Here is a 21,693-nt window from a genome sequence, read left to right on the forward strand (position 1 = left end):
CAGTGCCATCTTGGCTCCATGCCCTACCTCCCCTACTCTCTCTTTTAAAGAGATGTAATCTGGTCAGGGTCTGATGTGTACCCTGAATTAGGGAAGAATAGGTTTCAGAGTTCAAAAGAAGATTAGACACAATTACAGCAAGATTGTGTGATGATCAACTATGGTAGATTTAGTTTTTCTCAGCAATACGGTGATCCAAGATAATTCCAATAGACGTTTGGTGGAAAATGCTATTCACAGCCAGAGAAAGAACAATGGATACTGAATGTGGACTAAAACTTATCATTTCCACTTTTTTGTTCTTTTTTATTTCTTATGTTTTTTTTTCCCTTTTGTTCTAATTTTTCTCTCACAACACAACATATATTTAAAATGACTGTACATGCATAACCTATTATCATATTGCTTGCTATCTTGGAGAGAGAAAACAAAAAAGACAAAAAAGAAGAAAAAATTGAAATTCAAAATCTTACAAAAATAAATGTTGAAAACTATCTTTACATGTAGTTGGAAAAAATAGTATTAAGTTGGGAGAAAAAGAAGATTGGATTGCCTTAAATCATATGCAAAATGTTAGTACTGGATGGACAAAAAAACTTAAATTTGGAATTCTGAAGATAGAATAATTTCAATTAGGAAAAATCATAATTATATGGAAAACTAATGTTTTGTAGAGTACTGATGAATGAATTTAGATCTCTGAAATTATGTAGAAAAGTTGCTATAAATGTTGGAGAATAGAATCATAAAATAAATGTGGCATGTTATTAAAGGAATTGTCTTTATACTATTAAAGCTTAGCAAGGGAAGATAAAGATAACAGGCACGATGCTTTTGATAACTGTAAGAGAAAAGCAGAGATTTTAATTTGTCAAAGTGAAAAAATAATCATGGACAACAGAAAGAAAAAAGGAATCAATTAAAATTTTATTTCTGTTTTTTTTTTTTTTGTCGTTGTTGTTTGTTTTCTGCAAAGGAGAACATTTGGCAAACAATGCTTATAATGAATATTATCAATAGAGAGTTGATATCCAAAATAACATTTACTTAGGAAGGATATAACTTTCCTGGGAATAAATGTACCCATTACATATGAAATAAATCACTGGATATTTAAAAGTTAAAAACAAAACAAAACAAGTCAAATATCATTGTGGAACTATATTAGCGAAACCTTTAGAATATAGTGAGGAAATAATGGTAATTCAGGCCTATGGGAGGCCAAATATACCAATTTTCAAAAGAAAAGAAATTTACTTTATAAATTACAGTCTAATGAACTGGACTTTGATTCCTGGCAAAATTCTAGAATGTATTATTAAAGAAATGACTAATGGACATCTAGAAAAGCAATTGATGATTTGGCAGCCTAATGTTACATGGACTGGAGTGAGGAGAAACTTGAGTCAGAGAGATTACCTAGGGTGTTCTTGCAATAATCAAGGAAAGAGGTAAAAGCCTGAACTAAGGTGATACCTGTATGATTGGAGAAAGAGTGTCAGATGTGAGAGACAATGTGAAGACAGAAATTGTAGATTTTGGTTACTAATTGGCTACATGGTGTGAGAGAGAATAAAGAGTCATGGATAATACTATGCTTATAAAAATAGGAGAAATTTTTAAAGAAATTAGGTTGGAGGGAGAGATAATGAGCTCAGTTTGGGACATAGTGAGTTTGAGATGTCTTTGGGATATTCAATTTTTAATTTCCAGTAATCATGTGGAACTAAAGTTCAGAAGGCTGACATTTCTGAGGCTAGATATATTAGTCTTGGAGTCAACTGCATAAGGATGATAATAAAACTCTTGGGAGCTCAAGAAGATTACAAATATAGTATAGAGACAGAAGAGAAGGTCTAGGATGCAACCTTAGAGGTCATCAACAGTAACATCCAGAGGAAAAAAAATTCACTTGGAATCCATAGTATATTAGAATTATATGATGAAAATCATTAAAAGTCATGAAGAATATGTTTATTTTGTTGCCATGTGGGAAAAGGTTTCATTTCAAAAGTGTTCATTAAACAGTATTAGGACAAATATGTAAAATTAGTAAAGAGAAGAATTTTGGCTTCAGGCCAGATAAATTTCCTTTTTAAAAGTTCAAAGGACTGTCTCAGGTTGAGATTTCTCACTATTTTAATTTTGCTGTCTAATTCTTCTTGCAGCTCTCTTAACTTCTCCTCTAAGAATCTGGATATTATACCACTTGACAAATAGATATTTAGTATTGATATTACTTCATTATCTATAGTACCCTTTAGAAAGATGTAGTTTCCTCCCTTATCTCTTCTAATTAGAATGAATTTTGCTTTTGCTTGATCTGAGATCAGGATCACTACCCCTGCCATTTTTTTTAAATTTTAGCTGCAGCCTAATAGATTGTACTCCAGCCTTTTACCTTTATCTGTATGTATCACTCTGCTTTAAATGTGTTTCCTGTAAACCACATATTGTAGAATTCTGTCTTTTAATCCAGTCTGCAATCTGCTTATGTTTTATGGAAGAGTTCATTCCATTCACATTCACAGTTAAAATTAATAATTCTATATTTCCCTCTATTTTATTTTTCCCAAGTTATACTTTTCTCTTTACTTTCCTTCTTTCCCTCCTCCCCAGTATTTTGCTTCTCACTACCACTTCCCTAAAACAGCCCTCCTTTTTTACAATCCCTTCCCCTTTCTTATACCTTTATCCTATAACGTCTGTTCTTCTTTCTAATTGTTTCTCCTTTTCTTTTCCCTTCTCCCTTCCTACTTCCCTATATGGAGAGACAAGTTTCTCTGTGAAGCTAATTATGTCTGATATTCTCTTTCTGAGGCAAATGTGATGAGAGTAAAATTCACACAATGTTCATTCCCCTCTCTTCCTTCCCTCAATTGTAATATGTCTTTTTTGCCTCTTCATGAGACATAATTTACCCCATTTTACCTCAATTTTCTTCTTCTTCCAGTACAATCCACTTTTCACCTCCAGTTGTTTTTTTTTTTTAATTATGACAATAAAATGAAATTGTACCTGCATTCTCTATAACAAGATTACAATCCTCAAGAGATAGACATATCTTCCCTTATAGGGATACAAACTTTTTAACTTTTAAAAGAAATAGTTATTTCTTTTCTTTCCTTTTTTACCTTTTTATGCTTTTCTTGAGTTTTGTAGCTGAAGATCAAATTTTCTGTTCAGCTCTGATCTTTCATAACAAGTGACTTGTCTCATTGAATGTCTATCTTTCCTTTAAAATAATGCTTAATTTTGCTGGATAATTGATTCTTGCTTGCAATCCAAGTTTCTTTGCCTTTCAGAATATCAGATTACAGGCCCTTCAGTCCTTTAAAGTGGAAGCTGCTACATCCTGAGTAATCCTGATTGTGTTTTCTTGATATTTAAATTGTTTCTATCTAGCTGCTTGCAATATTTTATCCTTGATATGATATTTCTGAAATTTAATTATGCTGTTTCTTGGAGTTTTCAACTGGGTGATTGGTGAATTTTTTCAGTATCTTGTGTATAGTAGATGCAAACAAAATTTGATATACTGATTATCAATTTTCATTGAACAGTACTACAGATAAAATATGTTTAATTTTGTCATCTCTGGATTCTAGAGATATGATAGTTTCTTTTATCCATTGGATAAAATAAAAGAATTTTATAGTTTGAGATGATTGGATAATTCTTTTCTTTCCACTTGCAGGTGAGAAATTGGAGGTTTGGCTATCCTAAATGATATGTTCGATGTTACAAATATAGTTGATGTTAGAGTCAGAATTAGAATCTGTTTCTTCTGAATCCTAGAAAAAAACTTTTGGTAGCCTCTTATAATCTTTGTTTCTTTGAAATATAAAAAGGCAAAACATATTTGTCATCTTTCTTTTTATATTTCTCTAAAAAAATATTTTTCTATATAATGATACTCTATAAACAGTCTGATTGACACATTTGGGCCATACATTTTAATTCATGCAAAGTTACTCCATTTTGTCATCTTTCTCTTAAACCTTTGAATTAAGGGTTTTCTATGCTAGCAATCTGTTTGCCAAGCCTAAGGGCCTATCAAGATCTGTCAGGATCTGTATCTGTTGAGTTAATTGCATTATATTATGCTTAACAGTAAAAATGAAAATATAGATTTTTTGTGTAAAAAAAGTTAACTTTTCTCTAGGAGCCTGTTTAAGAGGTATCTAGGAAGTAATAACTATAAGAGCTCTCATTTTTATTTTATAATTATATTTTATTCATATACTTGACAATATTTGATGCTTAAATACAGAATTAAATTAAAAAAAAATCAGAACACTACCTTTTACCTTTAAAGTTGCTCTATTAATTTTCCTTTGTGTTTGTCTTTATATTTAATCAATCAGGGGCTATTTTACCTGCTGAGGAAGCACCCTGTTTAGAACAAAGTTTGGAATTAAAAGTATTTTTAATATCTTCCAAGTTCACAAAAATGACTTGGATTCTGTCAACATAAAAAAGGCAGGTAACACCACTGCCTTGCAGGAATGTAATTACACTATCAACAATGTCATCCACAAATAATAGATGAAAACTATATTGGGCTAAACAATAATACTATGTTACCATTGGGTACTTTAAAAAAGATTGCAACAAAATCTTTGGTCCCTGGCTTGGCATCTATGTTTGTTTCTATTTATTTCCCATTTGTACTTAGATTAATCTCTTACTTAAACACATAGTTGTCTAAAACTTATTTTTAGACACACAAAAATAACTCATTTATAAAAAGGAAATAACCTTCTTAGACGTTTAACTTTGAGCAAATGAGAAAGTTTTAGAGTACTATGAAATCTTACATTTATTTTGGACAAAAATTTAAGATTTGTATTTAAGAAATAAATTCCATCATTAACAATAGCATCATAACGTTCTATCGAAGACCTCTAAATCTCTGTCAGTATCCTTTATCCATTTATGTCTATTCATTTTTCCTTATAGATATTGGGTTAATAATAATTTTATGTTTCCAAGGTCCTAATTTTTAATTCTGAGATTTGCCCAAATACATGAATTCTTATACTTTTGAGATATGCCAAAATAGATATCCAGTAAACATCTTGAACTATTTTCAAAATAAAATTATTTTCCTCTTAAACCCTCCTTCCTCCTTACCCTTCTCTTTTACTACAGAGGGTAATATCATACACCTTGTCCCTCAGGGTTGTATCCTAGGAGAGAGTCATCTACTTTTCATTATCTACCACTTTCCCCATACCAATATGTTGCTTGATGATTTTACCTTTGTAACTTCTCTCAAATATCCACTTTTCTCTTATGAAACTGTCACCATTCTGTTGTTGATGTTTGTCCTTCATTTTCAAAGGGGACCATGATATCAGGGAAGTGATGCCATTACATGAAAGTAAGTTGGATTGAGTGAGAGAGAGCTGAGCAAAGTCACCTGCCTTACTTACCCCTCTAGAATCATCTGGATCCAGTGGCCAGATATAGATCAAGAGTACTGGAGATGGCCCTGGAGGCAGTAGGAGACCTTGGCCTTTTAAAGCCTTGGTCTTAACAGTTCCCAGTTGGACTGAATGCACTCACTCAGTGAGTTAGGCTAGATAACAATTGAGACAATTTCCTCTTTCACTTACTCCAAAAAACAAAAACAAACAAACAAACAAACAAACAAACAAAAAAAAAACACCTAAATTAATAAATAAATAAAATTTGGCAGGGAAAGACCCCCAGGGTTTCTAGCCAAAGCAGAATTGATTGCTATTTACATTGAATCAGTTACCAAATGGTGATTGGTCTGAAACCTATTTGTGGCCAGTCCATGAGAACCAGAGTGGTAAATCCAATATTCTGGTGCAGTCCTAGACAACTGAAATAGCCTGCGACTGGATCTACTTGCCTCAAGTCTCTCCCTACTCTAAATCAGCTTCCATTCAATCATTAAAGTGATTTTCTTAAAGTGAAGATCAAACTGTCGGTCCCCTCACTCAGTAAATTCCATCTCAGAGATCAAATATAAAACACTCTGTTTGACTTTTAAAGTACTTTTTGGCTTAGTCTGCTCCTACCAACCTACACTAGCTTGCCCCTTTCCTAAATATTCTTCAGTACAATGAAACTGACTTCCTTGCTCTTTGATAACAAACCACTTTATCCCTTGACTCCATGCATTTTTAAAGCCTCTCCTACACTTCGGGCTTCCCTAAGTCCCAATTGAAGTCCCAGCTTCTATAGGAAGCTATTATACATTTCCTCTTAATTATAGTGTTTTCCCTTTGTTTATTTCCTTTTTTATTATGATAAAAATCATTTTGTAGCCTTTTACATTAAATTGTGATGTTTCCTTTTTTCAAAGTGAAAGTTAAGATCTTGGTCAAGATGGCACAGAGAAGGTGGGGACTTTTTGAGTTCTCTCTCAAAACTCCAAACACTTTTAAAAATAACTCTAGATGAATTTTGAAGTGACATAACAAACAAAAGGATGCAATAAGGCAATCTTTCAGCCCAGGAAAACTTGGCAGATCTGGAGGAAAGATTGGTTGCAGCTGGGTAAGAGTGGTATGCAGTCCCTTGCAGGCTGCTCCTGTGCTGACCAGAGCCCAATAAAACAAGAGCAAGTTTCAGAGAGATTAGTGACAGCAGCAGCACTTTTTAGACATATCACCCTCAGACAATAAAATCAATTTGAAAGGTCAAGAGAAAAGAAGTGTCACACTAGGTGAGAGTGGAACAAGAGCCCAGTAGTACAGCTTATTCCGGTTTAGCTCTAATCCCCCTTACCAGGAACGTTCTCAATCATCATCACCAGTGACTGCTTCCAGAGTTGTCAGTCCACAGACAGTAAGGGGTGAAGCAAATAGTCAAAAGGAGTCTCTTTGATGGTACACTAGAACTCTGCTCCTTTTTTTACACTCAGATCTAAGTCAGAGTCCTGGATGGAACTTCCCAGGGTAAGAAAAAGCACTAGCACACCATATGGTGTAGCCACAGAGAAGCAGAGACCCTTCCCACACTTCGGAGGCAGCTTGTGGTTGCTCACAGATCAGAGCACTGGACAGGAGAGGGATAAACACCTCTCCTTTGCCAACTTAGAAGAACTGAAAATTTATGGGTCCCTAGAGTTGTCTCTGAAAGTAGCTGCACAGGCCCCCTGAAGGCTGGGACAATGCATCCTTCTCCATGAAAGCAGAGTCCTAATTTGATAAGGGGTCAAAAATCAAATATTAGTCTTGGGAAATGAACCAAAGACAGAAAACATTCTGATCATAGAAAATTACTATGGCAACCAAGAAGATCAAAACACACAATCAGATGATAACAAAGTCAAAGTTCTTAGATCCAAAGGTCATGAGATTTTAATGCATTGTTGATGGAGTTGTGATCTGATACAATCATTCTATATAACAATGTGGAATTATGCCCAAAGGGCTATAAAACCATGCATACCTTTTGACCTAAGAATATACTTCTAGGTCTATATCCCTAAAGAGATTTTAAGAAAACAAATAAAAGGATCTATATGTAAAAAAGCATTTGTAACAGCTCTTTTGTGGGAGCAAATACAATTAGAATTTGAAGGAATGCCCATCAATTGGTGAATGACCGAACAAATTATTGTATGTGATTATGATTGAATGCTATTGTACTGTAAGAAAGTATACTCTCTGAAAAAGCAGAAAAGATTTTCATGAGCTGATGCAAAATGAAATGTGCACAAAGTAACAGCTAAATTATAAAAGGATAAGCTGTGAATGACTTAACTATTCGCAGAATTACAACAATTCAAGACAATTATGAAGGATTCACAGTGAAAAATGTTATCCATACCTTGGGAAAGGACTGATGTTGTGTGAATATAGATTGAAGCATACTTTTTAAAAACCTTTTTTCAAGCAATTTTTGTTTGTCCTGTCTTGTTTTGTTTTTGGTTTATGTTTTCCTTTGCAACATGAGTATTATGGAAAAATTTTGCATAAGAATATGTATAGCTTGTATTGAATTGGTTGCCCTTAGAATGAATAGAAGAAAGAAGGGAAAAAGGAAAAGAACTGGTAACTGAACATTTTAAAAACAAATATTAAAATTTGTCATTATGTGTAACTGGAGAAAATATTAAATTTTAATAAAAATTTTAAAAAATGTGAAATCCTTCAAGTCAAGACTATTTTAAATATTTATAAACATTACTTGTCACATTAATATATCTTATTATATTTAGGAATAATTGTAGGAAATTGTGTAAGGAATATTCTAATGTTAAGAAAAGAATTTCATTTTGATAATTGTTTATTGAAAACTAAAGGTTAAAATTTAAAAATCTCTTCTCCTCCCACTCACATTTGCTATCATTCAATAAGCACCACAGAATGGTGATGACTGATGATTCATTTCTGACTTATAATCTTAAAGAGTTTCTTGAAGAATTAAAAAGTTGAATAACTTCCCCATAGTTACACAGCCAAAATATATCTTGATGAATATTACAAGTACAATCTTCTATCATATTTTCACATATAAGGTCTGAAATTCCAATTACATGCCACTGTACTTACTTAACTTAATGAAATAAAATTTTCTCTAATCTCAGAAGAAAGCAGCAATATAATATGCCTGCTATATTTAGAGATACTCATAACCACAAAATTATTTATGTGTGTATGCAATGTGAGTGTGTGTATCATTGAGGAAACCATTTTGTGGTTATGAATTTCTCTTTCTCTCTCTGCAATACATCCATAATACACATATATGTACATACAAATGTACATATATATGTATATATTTTAACACAAATATGTATATACACTTTCCCTTTTTGTCAAAGAAATTCATGAAGAGGGCCTGTTAAGTCAAAGAAATATTGTATAATCTGTGTTGATATAAGAACTACTCATACCCATGAAACCATGGGTCCTTGAAATATTGAAGTCAGTCTACTTTCATTTAGAAGGAAGTAAATGTTATGATTCAATATACAATATAAATGAATGGACAAGAAATTTATTCACTGGCACAGTACAGCAATTACACGGTTCATGAATGATTTATTGGAATCAGTACTTCTGGGCTGGTAAGATGAGTCATATCAGGGATGACTGAAGTTATAGACAAAGTAGATCCACTGAAGTGAAAAAAGTGACTCTGGGATATAATAGAGGGGAAGTCAAGAGTGTTTGATGGAATATCAGAACAGTATTACAGTAGATAATAGGTGGGAATCCACAAAGGCAAACAAATATTATTAAGAAAATAGTTAATAAACATTTATTAAATCTCAGTATATCCCTGGCTCTCTTCTAAATACTAGGAATACAACTATGAAAAATGACCACCCATGCTCTCAAAGAGCTTACCATCTTAATGGGCAAAGAAAAAGTAAAATTAAAAGTTGAAAAGTGAAGCATGGAGATCACTGGGAGAAAAGGTGTCTGATATGTGGAGAAGGATGAATCCATTCCAATGAGTGCAAATTGGTAACAAATGAATAAATGTTTTGCCTTGGAGCCTTTTTCACTCACTTTCCAGGCAGAAGGACAGAAGGGATTGAGTACACACTGTCATTTTTTTGAACATGATATGATAATAAATAATAGATAAGAGATAATGAAGTAGAGGGGACAGATTGAAAAAGCTGAGGAAAAAGTACAAAATCTGGTATGCATATTGAAAGACAAGAACAGTAACAACAATAAAGAGTTTCTAAGAGCAAGTTATGGAAATCAAGTGTTTTCAGGGAAATTGGTAAATTACTATGAAACTAACTCATAAATCTAGCTATAGAGGACAAGAATAGTCCCTAAGGATAGTGCTAGATAATTGTGCTAGACATTTGGATTAAGTTTAATATTTTTTTAATTCATTAAACATTTGTAAGACTTTTCTTTTTACAGACAACTTTTCCAACTATTAACAGATATAATATCTAGATAAAAAAATCAGACCTGTTCTCATATAACAGGTTCCGAATTTGGTTCGGAATTAAAGTATAAGATAGTGCCCTGGACTCATAATAAAGTGAATGCCCAATTGTGGGAAACAAAATAAAATCAAGGCTAAATTATATATTAGGCATATTTGATATCTGATATTTGATAGTTGCTTAAGTGTGACATTCATAGGGTCTTTTAATTCTTCTTAAAATGGAATGAAAGTCCAAAAGACTAGATTGTACTCATGTTCTAATTGTTCTCATGTTGGACTTTTGGTCCCAACTATAGAGAATTTGAGGCATGGAGGTGGGGAAAAGGGAGAGATCAGCTGGTCATTAGATAACTCCTAGAGAACAGAAACCAATTTTACCTTATTTATATCCCCAGTGGTTAATGCCATACATGTCTGGTAGATAGTAAATGTTAATAAATGTTTGCAGATTTGGCTAAAAATTCGCTTCCTCCTTATTTATCTCAAAGATTAAAAAAAAAACTTTGTTTTAAAAGAAATAACTTTAAAAAAAAGAAGAAAAATATGCATATACAAAATGCTTTGTAAATCTCTTAATGTTATATAATTATTGCTATGTTATTATTATTACTCATTCTATTTGTTTTACTCTTCCCTTTTACCATTTAGATGTACATTGAACACTAATATGGGATGGTGAGGTTCATCTGACTAAAATTAAATCTTAAAAAAACCATACTTTTTCTAAAAAAAAAAAGAAATAACTAAAACTTGAATGTGTCAGGAGTCCTCTAACACATTGATTTGATGTTTGCCAAAAATTTCTAACTTAGGGCTTCAGCTAGCTTTTGATCTTTCCTTGTGAAATATCTTCAGTAATTGAATTCATTATTTTAATGATTTTTTTCATTCTGTGGGAAGTGGTTCAACAGTGCACAGAACCTTACAAATCACAAGCATTTAATAAAGGCCTATTATGCTGCCAAATCCTTCCAATTTAACCTGAACAATCTCTAGAGCCTCCACCCCTTTTTCATTATTCATATTGTCTTCTTTAAGTCAGGTTTTTGTTTGATTATGTGCTCCTTGAGAGCAGTAACTATCTTTTGCTTCTTTATATCTCCAGTACTTCACACAGTGTCTGGCATATAAAAAGCACTTAATAAATGCTTCTTGAATTACTGACATATTCCTTTTGAACAATTCTAGGAGCTTCCTAATTAGTTTCTCTTTCCCTAGTCTCTTACTTAAGCAATTCATTTTTACTACTTCAGTATGTCAGTTTCTCAATGAATGTTGTTTTATCTTTGTGTACAAACTTTCACTCAATGCAGATCACAATTGATGATCTATATCCTCTCAGATTAGGCAATTCATGACCATGATTTGCTGCCTACCCACTGAGTGGTTCTTAAATACTTTTTGTGATATGGACCCTTTTGACAGAATGGTACAATCTATGGACTCCTTTTCAGAAAAGTGTTTTTAAATGCATAAACAAAATACACAGGTTGCAAAAGAAACCAATTATATTGGAATGTGGTAATTGCAATTTTTTTAAATTCACTGATATTAAGTTAAGAAAACCTAATTTATAGGGCTCTGGGTGGATAGAGAGATAATCTATAAAATAGGTATTTTTGATATCTATGATGTTTTAGAATATATCAATTTTTATATTTTGATAATTATGTCAATGTCATTGGCTTTCTTTGTGATCTAATATATTTAATATAGAGAGGTTTCCATGAATATATGTATATATTGAATATAATAGAAAAATGTATTACATATATACAGACATATACATACATACATTTATATTTTGTGGGTGCACATGGCAAACACAGGCAATAGATTTAGTGATTGTCTCCTTACATCAATGATATTATCTTAATATTATTTCTTACACATAAATCAAAACTGGAAAATGCCATAGTTGACTTGTTCTAACTGCATTTTTTCATTGCCTTTTATGCCAATAATAGCCTTTATTCATTTAATAATGTAATGTTCTGAGATTACAATCAAACAATGACAATTAGAACATTTTCATTAAACATATATAGTTTGTATTCAAATGAAATTAGGTTTCACTAAAAGAACCATTGATTATTCCAAATATAATCCAGGTTAGTCCCTTCTTCCTTTTCAATTCTGAGCCCAGCCCATATTTGCCTGTAGTACAAGATTCAGATATGAGTGGTAATGGCACCTAGTTGGCACAATAGATTGAATATTATATGTAGATATAGGAAGACCTGAGTTCAAATATATCCCCAAATATTTATTAGTTCTGTAGTGCTGAACAATACACTTAACCTTTGTTAGTCTCAGTGCTCCAATCTGTTAAATAAAAGTAGAAACAATACATTCCATAATATGGTTTCTGTAAGGCTTGAATGAAATGTAGTATATATAACACTTTAAAACAGCAAAGTACAAAACAAATGGTAGACATCATTATCATTACATTAACTCAATGAACTGCTTATTCAAGTGCACATTAATAATGTGAACCATGCATATTTTTTACCTGTTTATTTATTTTCCTGCATGGTCAATCTCTTTTGAGTAAAAATAATTACCAATGAGGAACTTCTTCAAAAGTTCTGTGGCTTGATATGATTAGAAAAATAAAATCTGCTAACAGAGCACATGGAAGATTTTTTTTTTTTAATTTTTACCTATCAACCGGAAATTTTTCTTTCATGTAGAATTTATACAGGTGATTCAGCCTATAACAGCAAATTAACCTTAATGAGCACATAGCTCCTATTTTAATTTATTTTTGATAATAAAAGTCATTGAATATCATCATTATAATTTTTACATACAAGAAATCTATTCACATAAGATATTCATGAGGTAATTCTTTTAAGTCAAATGCTTTTCCCAGATTGAGACAACTAAATCAAAGGTTCTCACAGCCATTATCAATGGAAACTAATTATTGGAGAAGAGCTAGCTATTCTAACCAACTACCAAGCAACTTCCAACCACAAGGTAGGCATTCTAACTTGTATTTGAAACTTTATGTATATGTTATTTATTAGAATGTGAGCTCCTTGATAGAGGGACTTCTAACTTTAATTTTCCATTTGTATCATCTATTTAGAAGAATGCTTCTCATATAGTAAATAATTGATATTATTTTTACTATTTTAATCAGTAAATAATATCTACAATGGTATTTTTTCATCTTTCAGCAAACTATATGACTATAGTCTCCTATAGAAAATTATTTGATTAAAGTCTTATGTTTTCAGTAAATATACCATTAACATATAGTAAGAAAGAGAGAGAAAAAGAAAGAGAGGCAGAGAAAAATAGAGAAACAGAGAGAGATAAACAGAGTGTAAAAAGTCATATTTGAATTTAGGTTTAGTTTTGAGATAGAAATATGGCGGCAAAGTGTTCCAGGCATAGAAAACAGCTTAGGGCAGAGTCCAGTTAAATGATATAAAAATATGAAATAAGGTAGTAGCTGTAATAATTGAAGGAAGAGGGATACCATTTATGTGTGTGTGTGTATGTGTGTAATTTTAAGTCAGTGGGTAAAAGAAGAGTGAAAAAGAGTAATGTAAATTACTTTAATGAAATAAACCAAGGTGAGTAGAAAAAAAGTTAGGAAGAAGTAATTTTTTTTTTTTATTTTGAGGAGGTAAAGGATTAATTATACTTTATATATGTTGAATGTGGGGGAGGAGTCAAGATAAAGGAGGAGCTTTATCTGAGCTCCTTCTACCGTCCCTCAAATCACCACCAGATCAAGCCTCTAAAATAGTTTTGGAGTGACAGAACCCACAAATATATTGAGTATAACAAATTTCAGGCACAAGATATTTTGGAAGAACTTCAGAAAAGGTCTGTTTCAATCAGGTATGGGAGAATGGGTTGGGGTGTGTAGAGGGGAGAAAGTGGTCAAGCACAGGCATAGTGCAGTAACCCAGGATGGTGTAGTTTCTAGGTACTGGAGACTCTTAGCCAAAATACAGCAGCATTGGCTACTCTGTCCTGGTTACAAGCCAGTTGATCAGCAGATTAGCTGTGACAACCAAGACAAATACAAAAGGCAAATAGTAACCCTGTGAACCCCAAAATAATATATTACCTGGCCACACACACTCAGTGGAAGTCAGTCAGCACTAGGCAGCCTAAAGCTGTGTCACATTAGAGGAAGCTTAGGACAATTTATTCTTTGCACAAAGACAGACTTCAACCTTTAAAAAAAATGAGCATAAAAACAAAAAGAATTCTGACCATAGATAGCTTTTATGGGCAAAGAGAAGAACAAACCTCAAATCTTGAGGCTCCTAAAGGCAAATCACAATCAGATGAAGACTCAAAAGTGATATGAGATGGTCCCTATCTTCCATGGCTATATTGGAAGAATTCAAAAGGATTTTTAAAAAGGGCTAGATAAAAATGGGGAAAGGAAATGACAATTTTGCAAGAGAATTTGGCAAAGGAAACAAGAAATTGTGTGAAGAAAACTCCTTTAAAAATAGTTTTAGTGAAATGCAAAAAGAAAATAAATTCTTACAAAACAGATTTGAAAAAGAAACCAATTTATTGAAAAAACAGAATTTATGGATTGGAAAAAATCCAATGGGCAAAAAAACTCATTTAAAAATTCAGTTAGGCAAACACAAAAGGAGATTAACAAACTAACTGAAGAAAATATTTAGCTAAAAATTAAAATTAAATAAATGGAAGTGAACAACTCAATGAGACTTCAAGGGTCAGTCAAACAAAACCAAAAAAAATGAAAAAAATATAAAATATAAAATATCTTATTGGAAAAGCAATTGGCATGGAAATAGATCCAAGGGGTGGAGCCAAGATGGCAGAGAAGGCACAAGCAACTTTCTGAGCTCTCTCATACCCTCACTACCAATTATTAAATTCAGCCTCAAAAATAGCGCTTGACTGATAAAATTTATGAAGATTGAAAGTGCAACAACTTACCAGGCAAAGATAATCTGGAAGATCACCAGAAAAGGTTTGTCCTGAGTGGTGGGAACAGACCAACACAAACAGGGATAGAGAATTAGAGGTTAGCATATTGAGCAGACCAGGCAAGGGGGACCTCTGTGGTTAGAAAATTTACAGAGACAGCTCTGTCATAGGCTGACTGCTCTGCTCTGCTTGCAAAGCAGTAGACCAGCAGAGAAATTAAAGCAAAAGATAGAGGATACTCTAAAAAATACCAGAGCCTAACAAGATCTAAAACTGGAAGTGACTCAGCACAGACCACAGCACAGCTGTGCAGCTGCATTCTGCAGCACAGGCAGGTCAGTCACAAATCTGCACAGTGTGGGGCTAGGCCTGGGGCAATGGAACTTCCAATTATATGCAAACTATTTGGAAGAATAGGGAAAGAAGGAGTCCTACTAAATTCCTTTTATGACACAGATATGATATTGATATCTAAACCAGGTAGGGTAAAAACAGAGAAAGAAAATTATAGACAAAAATCCCTAATGAATATTGATGCAAAAATCTTAAATAAAATATTAGCAAAGAAATTACAGAAAGTCATTCCCAGGATAATGCACTGTGACCAAGTAGGATTTATACCAGGAATGCAGGGCTGGTTCAATATTAGGAATAGTATTAGCTTAATTGATTATATCAATAAGTATACTAACAAAAATCATATGATCATCTCAAAAAATGCATTAAAAGCATTTGATAAAATTCAATACTCATTCCTATTAAAAACACTAGAGACTAGAGGGGAGGTTTTTTTTTTTTTTTAAATGATCACTGGTATCTATTCAAAACCACCTTCAAGCATCATAAGTAATGGGCATAAACTATAACTCTTCACAGTAAGATCAGGAGTGAAACAAGGTTCACACTATAACCATTACTATTCAGTATTATATTAGAAAATGTTAGCTTTGGTAATAAGAGAAGAAGAGAATAAAAGAATTAGAATAGGTAATGAGAAAACCAAATTATCACTTCTTGCAGATGATATGATAGTATATTAAGAAAATGTTAGAGAATCAACTAAAAAACTACTAGAAACAATTCACAATTTTGGCAAAGTTGCAGGATAAAAAATAAATCCGCAAAAATCATCATAATTTGTATATATTACCAACAATTCCAAAAATTAGAGCTCAAAGACAAATTTCCTTTAAAATAACTACAGATAATATAAAATATGAGTCTTCTTGACAAGGCAAAATCAGGAATTATATGAATACAATTACAATACACTCTCCACACAGATAAAGTCAGATCTAATCAATTGGAAAAAAAAATCAAGAGTTCATGTGTAGGCCAAGCAAATATAAGAAAAATGACAATACTACCTAAATTAATCTACTTTCTTAGTGCCATACCCATCAAACTCTCAGAGCTAGGAAAAATAATAATTAGGTTCATTTGGAAGAATAAAAGGTCAAGAATTTCAAAAGAATTCATGAAAAAATGTAAATTATGATGATCTATTTGTGCCAGACCTAAAACTATATTTTAAAGCAGCTATTATCAAAACCATTTAGTACTGAATAAGAAATAAAGTAGTCAATCAGTGGAAAAGGTTCTGTTCACAGGATAAAATAATAAATGACTATAGTCATTTAATATTCAACATACCCAAATACCCTAGCTTTTGGGATAATAATTCATTGTTTGATAAAAATTGTTGGGAAAATTGGAAGTCAGTATGGCAGAATCTAGCTATTGACCCACACCTAACACTGTATAACAAAATATAGAGGACCACAGATACTGAAGTATAAGACCCTTTACTCCAGTGAAAGGAACTCTTGTGATATGTCTGGTTTGGCTCCCCATCCCCAATAGAGTCCTCTTGGCCTTCCTGAGAAATAAAGGGTTGTGACAACCTGTGTCCTAATTAAAGCAGGAGAGCCACCAAGACTGTCTCTATCCTGAAGTCTGTCTACCTACAGTTACCACATATGTTGTATGCTATAGTTATGTAAGTGCATTAGCCTATATAAGGTTGAGAAAATTTTGAATAGATGGACTTCTGTTTGATCATTCTCATGAGTTCCACCTCATCATTCCTCATTCATGAACAGGATGTCAGGCTGGTATCAAAAATCCTCTAGTGAGCAGGTCCAGACACCAAGATAAGATTGAAATGAGTTCATAATTTAGACATAAAGAATGATAACCAAATTAGAAGAACAAAGTGTAGTTTACCTCTCAGATCTGTTGAGAAGGAAGGAATTTGTGGCTAAAGCACTGGAGGACATTATTGAATACAAAGTGGATAATTTTGATTATATTTAGTTAAAAAGTTTTTGTACCAAAAAAAACTAATGCAGAAAAGATTAGAAGGGAAGAAATAAACTCAGAAAAAAAATTATCTTCAAAGGATCTGATAAAGACTTCATTTCTCAAATATACAGAAAATTGACTCAAGCCATTCTCTAATTGATAAATGTTCAAATGATGTGATATGAGCAGACGATATTTAGATGAAGAAATTAAAACCATTTCTATTAACTTGAAAAAATGCTCTAAATCACTATTGAGCAGAGAAATGCAAAGCAAGTTTGAGGTATTCACTACACAACTCTCAGATTGCCTAAAATGACAGGAAAAAGATAAAGATAAATGTTAGAGGGGATGTGGGAAAACTGTCTCATGGTTTGAGAGCCAATGAAATTTGGAAAATGGATGTGATCCATTATAAATTTTTTGGTTGTCTGTCTGTTATCCATGTTGTAGTAGACACCTTTTCAGGATTCACTTTTGCAATACTGCCAGCAAAAGAGATAACCCGAATGGTTATTGAATTCCTTATACAAGTATTTGTAATTATGGGTGTGCCACAAGCAATAAAATTAGATAATGAATCTGCATATGCTTCTAAACATTTTGCACACTTTTATGCACAATATAAGGTTTTACACACCACTGGCATACCCTTTAATCCTCAAGGACAGGCAATAGTAGAAAAGTAAACCCTGAAATCTCCCAAACATGTGAACTCCAATGAGTAAAGGTGTGAACACAAGCATTGTATCAATTACATTGAGTTAACACTAGGATTCTAACGTCTTCTTTGAGTTGTAATTGTTTTGAGTTAACAATAGGATTCCAACAAGTGGAAGAGATCTAAAATGAATAAAGTGATGTGGAGATTGACACTTAAGAAATAGCCTGGGCTAGACAAATTGGTAATTGGATGCATGAAGTTAATAGCTGAATTCATGGAAATTGCTGAGAAGACCACTAGAGAAAATTAGGAGGAATAAGGGAAAGGGGTTAAAGTTAGATCCTTTACTGAAATACTCAAATAAATGTGTGATCTTATTGACTACCTAATGATGCAGATCACAACATATCCATTCCTGTCCATCCAAGGTTGACTTGTCTATATATTCTTAAAAGATCACTCTACAACATTCACCCAGATACTGATAGCCTTCTTTGCTTTCTCCTCATGGAAAAGCACAGCATCTATCCACTTTAATTTCATCTGCCACACCTTCCATGTGAGCAAACTATCTTGTCTATCTGTCTTATAATTCTTTAATGAAAACTTGTGTTACTTTCCTTTTTTTTTTTTTTCAGTTTCCTCATTGGTTACGTGTTGTTGCCTACTCATACCCATCATTCACCTCTCCATCATCCTCTGAGTAATGCATTTCTTCTTTTTGCAGATAACAGTATTCCAAGTAATACTAGTAATTTAATATTAGTAATATAAGTAATATTAGTAAAATAACTGGACATTAAAAACCTGGACACTTGTAATTTTGAGCGAGTAAAAATGTTTGGTTTTTGTTTGCTATTTTTAATTTTTAAAAAGTAATCAAGCCAAGTCTCTGCTTCATTTTCAACTCTGAGACTAGTTCAAACATTAGGCACACTCCCTTTTAGAATGCATATTCCATGAAGGAAGGTACTTTGTTGTTTTTTTTTTTTCTTGAATCTTCATAACTCAGTATATTACTGGTACTTAATAAAGGTTTATTAAGTTGAATGTTAGTCATCAAACAGTCTCTCATTTGACTTGCAAGAAGGAAAATACTAGTGTTGAGTTCTTGAATGTTGGGTGTGTTGGAGATAGAGAAGTTGAGGAATTGATCCCTGAGGAGGAAAGGGAGAAGACATAGATTGAGATCAGTTTAATTCCTTGGTCTCACTCTCTCTCTCTCTCTCTTTCTCTCTTTCTCTCTCTGGGGAGGTCATCCAGGCAGAAATGCAAGTTAAGTCAAATCCCTGAGGCTCACCCTCTTTAGGGGTTTTGGGTAGCCTCACCTTGCAATGCACTGTCAGAAATCCGAGCATGTCCTTGAAGCTATTTTTTCCTTATAAAATCTATTTAGGGCCATGCCATATTCATTGGCCTTTTTTGGATCAGGCTAGGGCACTCTGCCTCCTGGTATCTTTCTCCTTATCTTTCCTCCATGCCATGTGGTATCTCTTTTCACTCCACTATGTTTCTCATACCCACTTCCTCCTTACAGATTAGGGTGCCAATCCCTTTCAGGATTTAGCCTGCCAGCTTAGGGCATGTCCCTACCTAATGAGGTCTACCTTATGGACTGAGAAACTTATCTTTCATAGGTTCTCACACTCTATTTCATATTTACTTCTCCTGATGTCTATTATATCCCTTTATTTTTTGTCTGTGACCTCTTCCCTAAATAAATCTGCCTTTTTCCAAAGAGGATAGCCATTGTGAATTCTTCAAATGACTGAATCCTAACTTTTGTTATGTACCATTATCTGGTGATTATATCAGCTATATCAATAGTAATGTTCAGATAACTTACCTTAAAAAAATGGTTCTCATAGATATTATCTTAGGTTCTAAGGGAAAGATGATTATACTATTATTTTTGTATAAATTGTTGAAGATTAATTCATCCTATTCATCAAATTCATCAAACATTATAAACAAAATAGATTCAATAATTAACCAATTGTTCTTTATACTGTGTAATATTGCATAATAATGGAATTTAATACATTGTATATATTCATTGACTGTGCATTAATCTGAGACATATTGTTTAAAGGAAAATAAAGTACACAATTTTGGATTTATTAGAAAAATATATTGTTATCTTTTAAAAGGCAGTAAACTGATTTCCTCAAGTTTAAATAACTAAGGATGTGGCAAGCATAAATCAACTTGTTTCTCAGAAAAAAAACAAAATCATATGGGTAAAAACATATTTAATGGATCAAAAAATGAAATAAAAATAACCTTGAAAGAAAGAAATGCATTTTGTTCAACTGTTCCATAAATTCTAAATAATTTAGTAGTATAGTGTCTTATTGTCAACTGTTTTGTGAGATAAAGAATTTCTTGTCACTGGAGGTGTTTATGCAAGAATTAGATGACTGCTTGTCAAGGTATCACTATTATAACTTAGAGTTGTACTAAAGATCTTTAAGTAACCTTACATCTCTTGGATTCTATGATTCGCAAAAATTTTCCACATAACAATTTAACACACTTTTTACTATTTAAATAAGTAGAAAGCCAGTGTGAGAATTGTTCTTTTAAAATTGAGACTCCAGTAGTTTCTTTTTATCTGATATTACAAACTGATTGATGTTATTGTGATTGAGATTTAATATACCTTGTTTTTGACACTAGAAGTACAACTGAAAGCATGATCTGGGGAAAAAAAAAATGTGGCAAATAGCCACATATAACATCATGTCATTCATTCCTCTTTCAATAGTTTGCTTAATTTATTTTTCTTTAAATTATTAAATTCTATAAGTTATCTAAAACTTCAAATGTACAAAAATCTTAAACATCATTTTTTTTCCTTTACAGATCTGTGATTTTATCAGAATAAAATTATCAGTGAATATCTTCTAATAATGAATTTCACTGTCTCCTTTGAACTAATTTCCTAGTATATTGCCTGGGTTCAATAAGAGTTTACACGATTTGTCTTTGTCCATAAAACTAGTAGATATCAGATGCTGAACCTCAATCCAGGACTCAAAGCAAGTTTCTTATATAGGATCTTATCCTGCCTCTCATAATTATCTGTTTTGGTCAAGTATAAATCAACTCTTTAGGTATAGTCACATCAAGAGAAAAAGGACCTCGAGTAACAAAAGTATATGTTTATATATTCATGAAAAACAAAGCTATTAGACCAAAATAAAACATCAAAGGCAGCTAGAGAAGAGAGCTTGGGTTGGGAGAATCATTTGAGAGAGTTAACAATGTGAATGCATATTCAAACAAAGCTGATTTTTAAGGTTTAAGGCAGACCTTGCAGGGCTTTACTTCCCTGTTCTAAAACATTTTATTTGCAATAGGTAGCAAACAACTTTATTATCAGTCCTCCTTCAATGTTGAACTCTACAATTATAGATTTGGAAAGAATTCAAATGTGATTTAGGTCACAACTACCCAAAGAATGAATCCCTTGAAAATAAGAAACAAGGAAGAATCTAAACTTTGAAGACTTTCTGTTTTAAAAATTATTTCCACTGGAATTATCTACTTCTCCTTGGGAAAATTCCGCATATTAGAAAGATTTCTTTTTCTTTTTCTATAAGGACACAATGAAAAGACAACATTGTATATTGAAAAAGAGCTGGCCTCTTCATCTGGAAAATCTGGGTTGAACTATGATCTCTGATATATACTAGCTCCTCTTTAATAGATATTTAACTAGTGATTACTTCAAGTCATTCTCCAAATCCATAATTCACAAAAATGATGATGATCCATATCAAATGAAGATGCCCTCAAGGGAAACTGCCTAAAGAGAGGAAATTATCATTCCAGTCCTCACTTTTACTCCCTCAAAATATGTCCAATTGATTCCT

This window comes from Antechinus flavipes, chromosome 1, assembly GCF_016432865.1.
Source record: "Antechinus flavipes isolate AdamAnt ecotype Samford, QLD, Australia chromosome 1, AdamAnt_v2, whole genome shotgun sequence".
Lineage (NCBI taxonomy): Eukaryota > Metazoa > Chordata > Mammalia > Dasyuromorphia > Dasyuridae > Antechinus > Antechinus flavipes.